The sequence below is a fragment of the Solanum pennellii genome, chromosome 9 (genome assembly GCF_001406875.1).
Source record: "Solanum pennellii chromosome 9, SPENNV200".
In the NCBI taxonomy this organism is placed as follows: Eukaryota; Viridiplantae; Streptophyta; class Magnoliopsida; order Solanales; family Solanaceae; genus Solanum; species Solanum pennellii.
The window spans coordinates 7,999,386-8,006,030 of NC_028645.1; positions in this window are offsets into that span (position 1 = coordinate 7,999,386).

Consider the following 6,645-nt stretch of genomic DNA (forward strand, 5'->3'; position numbering starts at 1 on the left):
TTAGTACAACCACATGTACTAAGTATGACATTATGCAAAAAATCATGAAAAAAGACATTTATTGGAAATATGCATCTTTTCATTTAAATATCATAATATACTCATAAGAACAACATTTATCAACTTAGAAACATATAAGATAACATTTAAGCAATTATTTACATTTTTTAGGCAACATTATAGTAAGTTTGGTCACAGGGAAGTGTCTCTTCTTTCCTTTTAAAACTTCCTAGCATGTAGTATTCTCCTAAAAGCTATCCTAAGACTCACTTAAGCAACACAAAGAGATATCACCCATACACCCTCTCTAAGAATGCCAAAATGATCCTCAAGATCACCTATAATGAGACACACACACTTACAAGATACCAAACATATGAACATGAGATTTCCTCTACCAAAGGTGATTCTAAGTCTCACTTGATGAGTTGTGAAGCGACCTACCATACAAACCCACAAACACACTTAAGAGATCCCATACACTACCTATGATAGAATCATCCTCCCTTAAGACATCAACATATAGATAATATGACATTCTCTTTCCAAAGGCTATCAAAATACTTACTTAAGTAAATCAAGAAGATAAAGTCCATGATTGACCTCTTCAAAACTACCTAAATAATCCATAAGACTACCTAAGTATAGATCATGTCTACAGAATAAACCATTTTCCTTAACTACAGTCATACTTAAGACTCATCTTGGTAAGATACAAAGTGATCATTCCTATTCCCCCTTCACACGTTAACTAGATGACCCTTAAATACTCTAGATAAGTACTTATTAATTTAACATACTTTCTTAACTTAAGTAATTACATTTATCAGTTCATTTAAGACTCATTCATCATATAAGGACATTCAAGTAATGCTTTTAGACAAGACCTAGGAACTCCAACTAACACCTTTAAAGCCTATTGTGCATTGTCTAGATAGTGTCCCATAACACCACCTAAACTTCATAGAAATCCTCTAATGCTAGTAGGTATCCCATATGATAAGAATAGACAATAACTGATATAGACCATGATATAATACGTTGAATCCGGAGTTCTATCCTACTCCGATGAGGGTATTCAACTTGCCAATGGTAGAACTTAGACAGATCCCATGTAGGCAGATGGTTAAAGAATATGAAGGGTGTGCTTTGTAATGTAGTCTCATTATTTAACTAGAAATACTTCCTTACCATAATCACTTAGTTCTAGCCATTGTTCTCATAAAGTAATTTACCTTAAAGGTTCATACATAGGGGTTCCATATTAAGTTCATAACCTAATCACATTTACCCTACCAAAAAAAGATCCATTAGGGCTACTTTAAAATGGCGAGAAGAAGATGATGATGACTTTCCTAAGGATTGATATGATGTCTTCCATCCAATCAATTTTATATCTATAATCCCCTTACTTGAAGGATACCATTACGGCTTTCGACTTCAACATTCATAACTTACCCCTAGGTTCAAGGTTCCACATAAAGGACTCTCTTAACATAATTTAAGGTCCCATGTCATTCATAAATACAAGACTAAGATTCTTTAGCATCCTAAGTCAAAACATCTCATATTCACATTCATACATTCATCAAGTAAGGGACACAAGTCAACTAAGACAAGACACAACATACTTTACTTTAACACATATAACATGTCATTCTAGAAGCACATAGCAATAACCCTTATCACCTTTAAGTAATCCTATCCACTACCATATCATAATCAATATGACCATCATAGACTCATATAGTCATGTAGGAATAACCATGCATCAACCCTAAGACTATACACCTAAAGACATAGTCATAGTTTATCATGGTCACCTAAATAAAATCAATAGAAGAACACATATACTTTCACATTGCTTATCATTTATATATATAATATTCAACCTCAAAAAATCTTCATAATACTTCAAGTATTTTCCGACAAGGTCATAATCATCATATTACTTAAAATAACGCCGACAAGGCCACATCAATTGCAAGTAAAACACATAACACCGCAATCATAAGTGGACCATACAACTAACAACATAATTGAACTATAATAATCATAGAGTAAAGGAAAATAGGGCCGCGTACCACCACTCCATCCTCCACACTTCCATCCAATGCTAAACTATCCAATTTTATACCATAAGGCCCTTACCCATGCCCATAAACATCAATTCAATGCAGAAATCATACTACTCATATGTAACTAGGTTTATTCAACATAGATTTATAAATCTAATAAACCTATACATCAATTGAATATAATTTTTACATCATTAGATAGCCCATAGAAAGCTACACTAGAATTCATAAACATTAAGTCAATATTAAGTAACCCATAAAGTAGTCTAAAACTAGGGTTCATCAATTACATGAGTTCATAGTTTTATTGAGTTTAAATCATCAAATTAGTAAAAATTCAACCAATATAAAATGCTTAAAAAACATTTTAATGCAAGAACCCATGCATAGATCATGAAATTAGACAATTCATCTTTGAAAACTTTAGAAAAATCTTTGAAAGTTGGGCTCCTTGATGAATAGAGTTTCAAGGATCAAAAAACATACCTCAATGAATAAAATTCTTCAATTTGATGAAGAATCTCCACTCAATTCTCCAGTCCAAGCCCTTGAGTTTTTGCTCGAATGGAGTTCTAGAGAATTTCTAAGGGAATTTTGGTTTTTATTTTTGAAGAATGAAATCTTCTTAGTGTTTTAGGATTATAAACACATTAAAATACCCAAAATACACTTGAAGAACCTCAAATATTTTTATTTAGATTTTGGGTAAATTTACCAATTCACCCCTTGAACTTATAGTGAACTGCGCAGGAAGGCAGTCCACCTACGACTTGCCAAACAACGGCCCGTCCCTTGACCAATGGACCATCCTGTTGATCCGTGGTCTGTGACTGAGGCTTGTCTTTGGCTTCCTCTCCCCAAAACCTAAGTGAAAATTGAAGATACACCGCCAACGGGGCGTCGACTGACCCACTGAGCGTCGATTGCCATCCGTTGGTAGGAGGCCTTGGGAAGTCTTGGGCACAAACATTGGGTCCTTCCTCAAGGACCCTCGGATGGTCCTTGGGGATGTTTGGCTGGACGTATTCAACCAAAACATGATCGTATATAATTTATCACCTCTGACATGAATTTAATCCAAAACGAACACGTAAAACTCGACGAAACATGCTTAGACAGACAAGGTCGTTTCAAGGCAAAACTTTCGAATGTCATGGACGTTCTTGGACGTTTGACCTCCAAACTTCACGAAACTTGACACACTACCTATATATACTATAAAAAATCACTTAATTACCTTATACTTTATGAATAATATATAAAAAAATAGAACAACATATGAGGCACATAGGTGACTTAGTCGTCGAACGTCTCGGTCGTCCCTTGACGTTTCACTTCCAAATCACCTGAACTCTTAGACACTGCATCAATACCACTTTATAAACAAATTTAAGACATTATTACATTATTAAAACCATGTTAATCTCTATTTCACCTAAGTCATTTCGGGGTCTTACAGTTCTAGCATTTCGATAGTATTGTTAGAGGTTCTGTTAGCTAGGGTGTATTGCTAGCTAAGTGATTACTTGATCTTATCCTTCTTTGGGTTAGATAAGATTGTTTCTCCCTTTATTAGTATTTGATGTTGAAAGATCAGATTTTTATAACTTAAGATCATCGAAAGATTATGTTGTCAGAATGGAATCTTTAAAAAATTTGTGATGATTTATGCATTATGGGTATCTGGTGGTTGATTTAGGCTCACTTATGGTCGTAGCCAGTATTTTTAGAAGTTAATCTTGGTTATGTAAGAAAATATTCATCATGATTGTTGTGTTAAGGTCCAGGGGTTCAAGTATAAATTGGGTTCATGATTTAGTTATGGCTTGATAATGACTATTGACTTATAGATCTTGCAAAGTTTGATTTGAAAGTACAGTTCTTAGTAGTTAATCTTGCTGGGATTGTTTTAAGGAGGAGACCACTTAGAAATATAAACACCGACTAGTAGGTCATGACTTAGACTTTTGGAAACGTCGGTTATTCTTCCTTCTTCTTCCTTATGTTCGAGGACAAACATGATTTTTAGTGGTGGATAATGTAATGACCCAGAAAAAAATTTCAGAAATAATCATAAAAATAACCGTTTTATCCTTCGCAATAGTTATCTAAGTCATTTATGATTAGTCAGAGAAGTTGATTTGAGATTTTTTGACTATTCGATAACAACAATTATTTAATTAACGGATATTTTATTAATAGTTTATTTATTTAATTGATGATTAGTGGGACAAGCACATATTTTTTTAATGTAAATTAGAGATTTATTACTTTTAGTACATAATAAGTTTAGAAAAGAAAATAAAGAAGAGGAAGAAAGAAATTTGAGCGGCGCGACCAACTTGCTCAGGTAATAATCATAACCTTAAATTTTCATTATTTCATATATGAATAATTGGTCATTGATGGTAAAGGATATTATAATGATATTGTAATATGGAGTTCATTTAAACGGTGTTAGGGGGAAAATTATTTATTTAACTTTAAATATTATTTAAGGAATACATTAGAAATAGGGAATTTAATATAGATAAGTTGGTGGGTTAGACAATGTTGGTGCAAAGGAAATGTGCAGAAAGCAAATTAAGTTGATAAAAAGAAGAAACAAATAAATACAAACTTGTATCATATGATAATGATTTTTGACTTGGCCAGGGAAAATAGAAATGTTTGTGACAATAGGGATGTAGTTGTTGGGTAATAATTATTATCAATCATTGGTCAATGACCATGGATTATCATTGGAGGGTCATATACTTCTGCATGGATAGAATAATTAGGTGTATATATATTAACTAGTGTATTTTAACATTAGATGTACAATTTCGCACATTGGGTTTCTTGATATGGACGCCAGTTTCTATTATTTATTAATACATGATATTACTTTCTTTTAGAATTTTCTTATGGTTATAATATAATTGATATATTGATATAGGTAATTGAATATTATGTGAAGTCTATTGAAGTTATGGGTAATTGAAGGATTTTAGATTTAACCCTAGACTTGAAACTTGGAAAATATGACAATTGAAATGTTAATTGGCATCATGATTTAGGAAACATGATTATAAACTTGGGTGAATTTCTTGGTCAAAGTTAAACACATACTAATATGGGTGTTGTTAATTTTAGAATCTTATTGTGATTATTTGTTTGAATAGATTTGTTTGATTTATGATAGTGCATTGAGATCATCCGCACAGACACGTGGAGATAGTCCGTGTCGGTATATGGACCTCGGGAGTCACCCTTGGGTCATGAACTCTCGACGTATTTCCGAGGATTATCATGTATAAACTGTTGACAAAGTACTTGGTATTTTGAGGCATATTGTTTAATTGTGTGATATTGCATTACATCTCATGACATCCTGCATTCTTTATGATTATGTGTTTTTTTATTGATGATTGAAAATACTTAATAATTAGTTACATCTATTTGATGAACTTGATCTTGTGTCTTGCTTGATGAATTTTGAGCTTGTTGTTGATATATGTGTTTGTAAATAGTGAACTACTAGGTTGGAATGATTTTATGTAGGTTGTAGTTTTGGAGGTTCGGTTATGGTGTAAGGAGTACTCGTATTTTTCCCCTTAACATGTGATTAGAGGTTTACTTGCTGAGTACTATGTGGTATGGTAATCACCCCTTGCTTCTACAATTTTTTGTACGTTACTAGCCCGGATCCTTGTGATATATTCTCTTCCTTTCCGCGGCTTGTTGGAGATTTGTAAGATAGGTGTTTGTCACCTCAGTAGATCATCTTACTCCTGTTTATGATCTTGTTCTACTCTATAAATAATTTCAAATGAAACATATATTTCTTTTGATTCAATTATATTTTTTGAGAGGTTTGTACGCGTTACAATCAAATTTAGGGGATATTTTTATGTTTATTATAGAATTTCCGCATTTTATTGTAATGGTCGAGTTTTAGGCTGACTTGTCTTGATGGGATAAGACGAGTGTCATCACGTCTATTTTTGCGCCCACTAAATAACAGAAACGGTTATGAAGATATACTTGATTTATTAGAAAATAAAATTGATTTTTAAAATTATGTAACCAACTCACGAATATTATTATTTTTTAAAAAAATGACAAACTAATTACTGTTTGTATTTGAATTTAGTATGATTATCTAAACTGCTCTGTCCACAATCATTTTTCTCTCTATATATATATACACACCATTAAAAAATGTTAGGTTATTAGCATTTTAATATTAATATTTAACATATTAAATTGCTTTATTTTGGAGTTATAATAATGAACATTGGAATGGATGACTTCTACATCATCCATTAGCATTGGTTATCCATCAATGTATTTCATTCTTAATTCCTCCATTACTCTTTGTAACTTATGTAACCTATGTAACTCCCATTGTAACCTATATAACCTATGTAACTCCTATTGTAACCTATGTAACCTATGTAACTCTCATTGTAACATATGAAACTCCTAAGGCCATTATCTTCACTATTTACTACCTCCATTATCTTCCTATTCATTGCTAGGAAGACTTCTTGTAGTATAAATAGTGGTAGTCTTCATTTGGTTT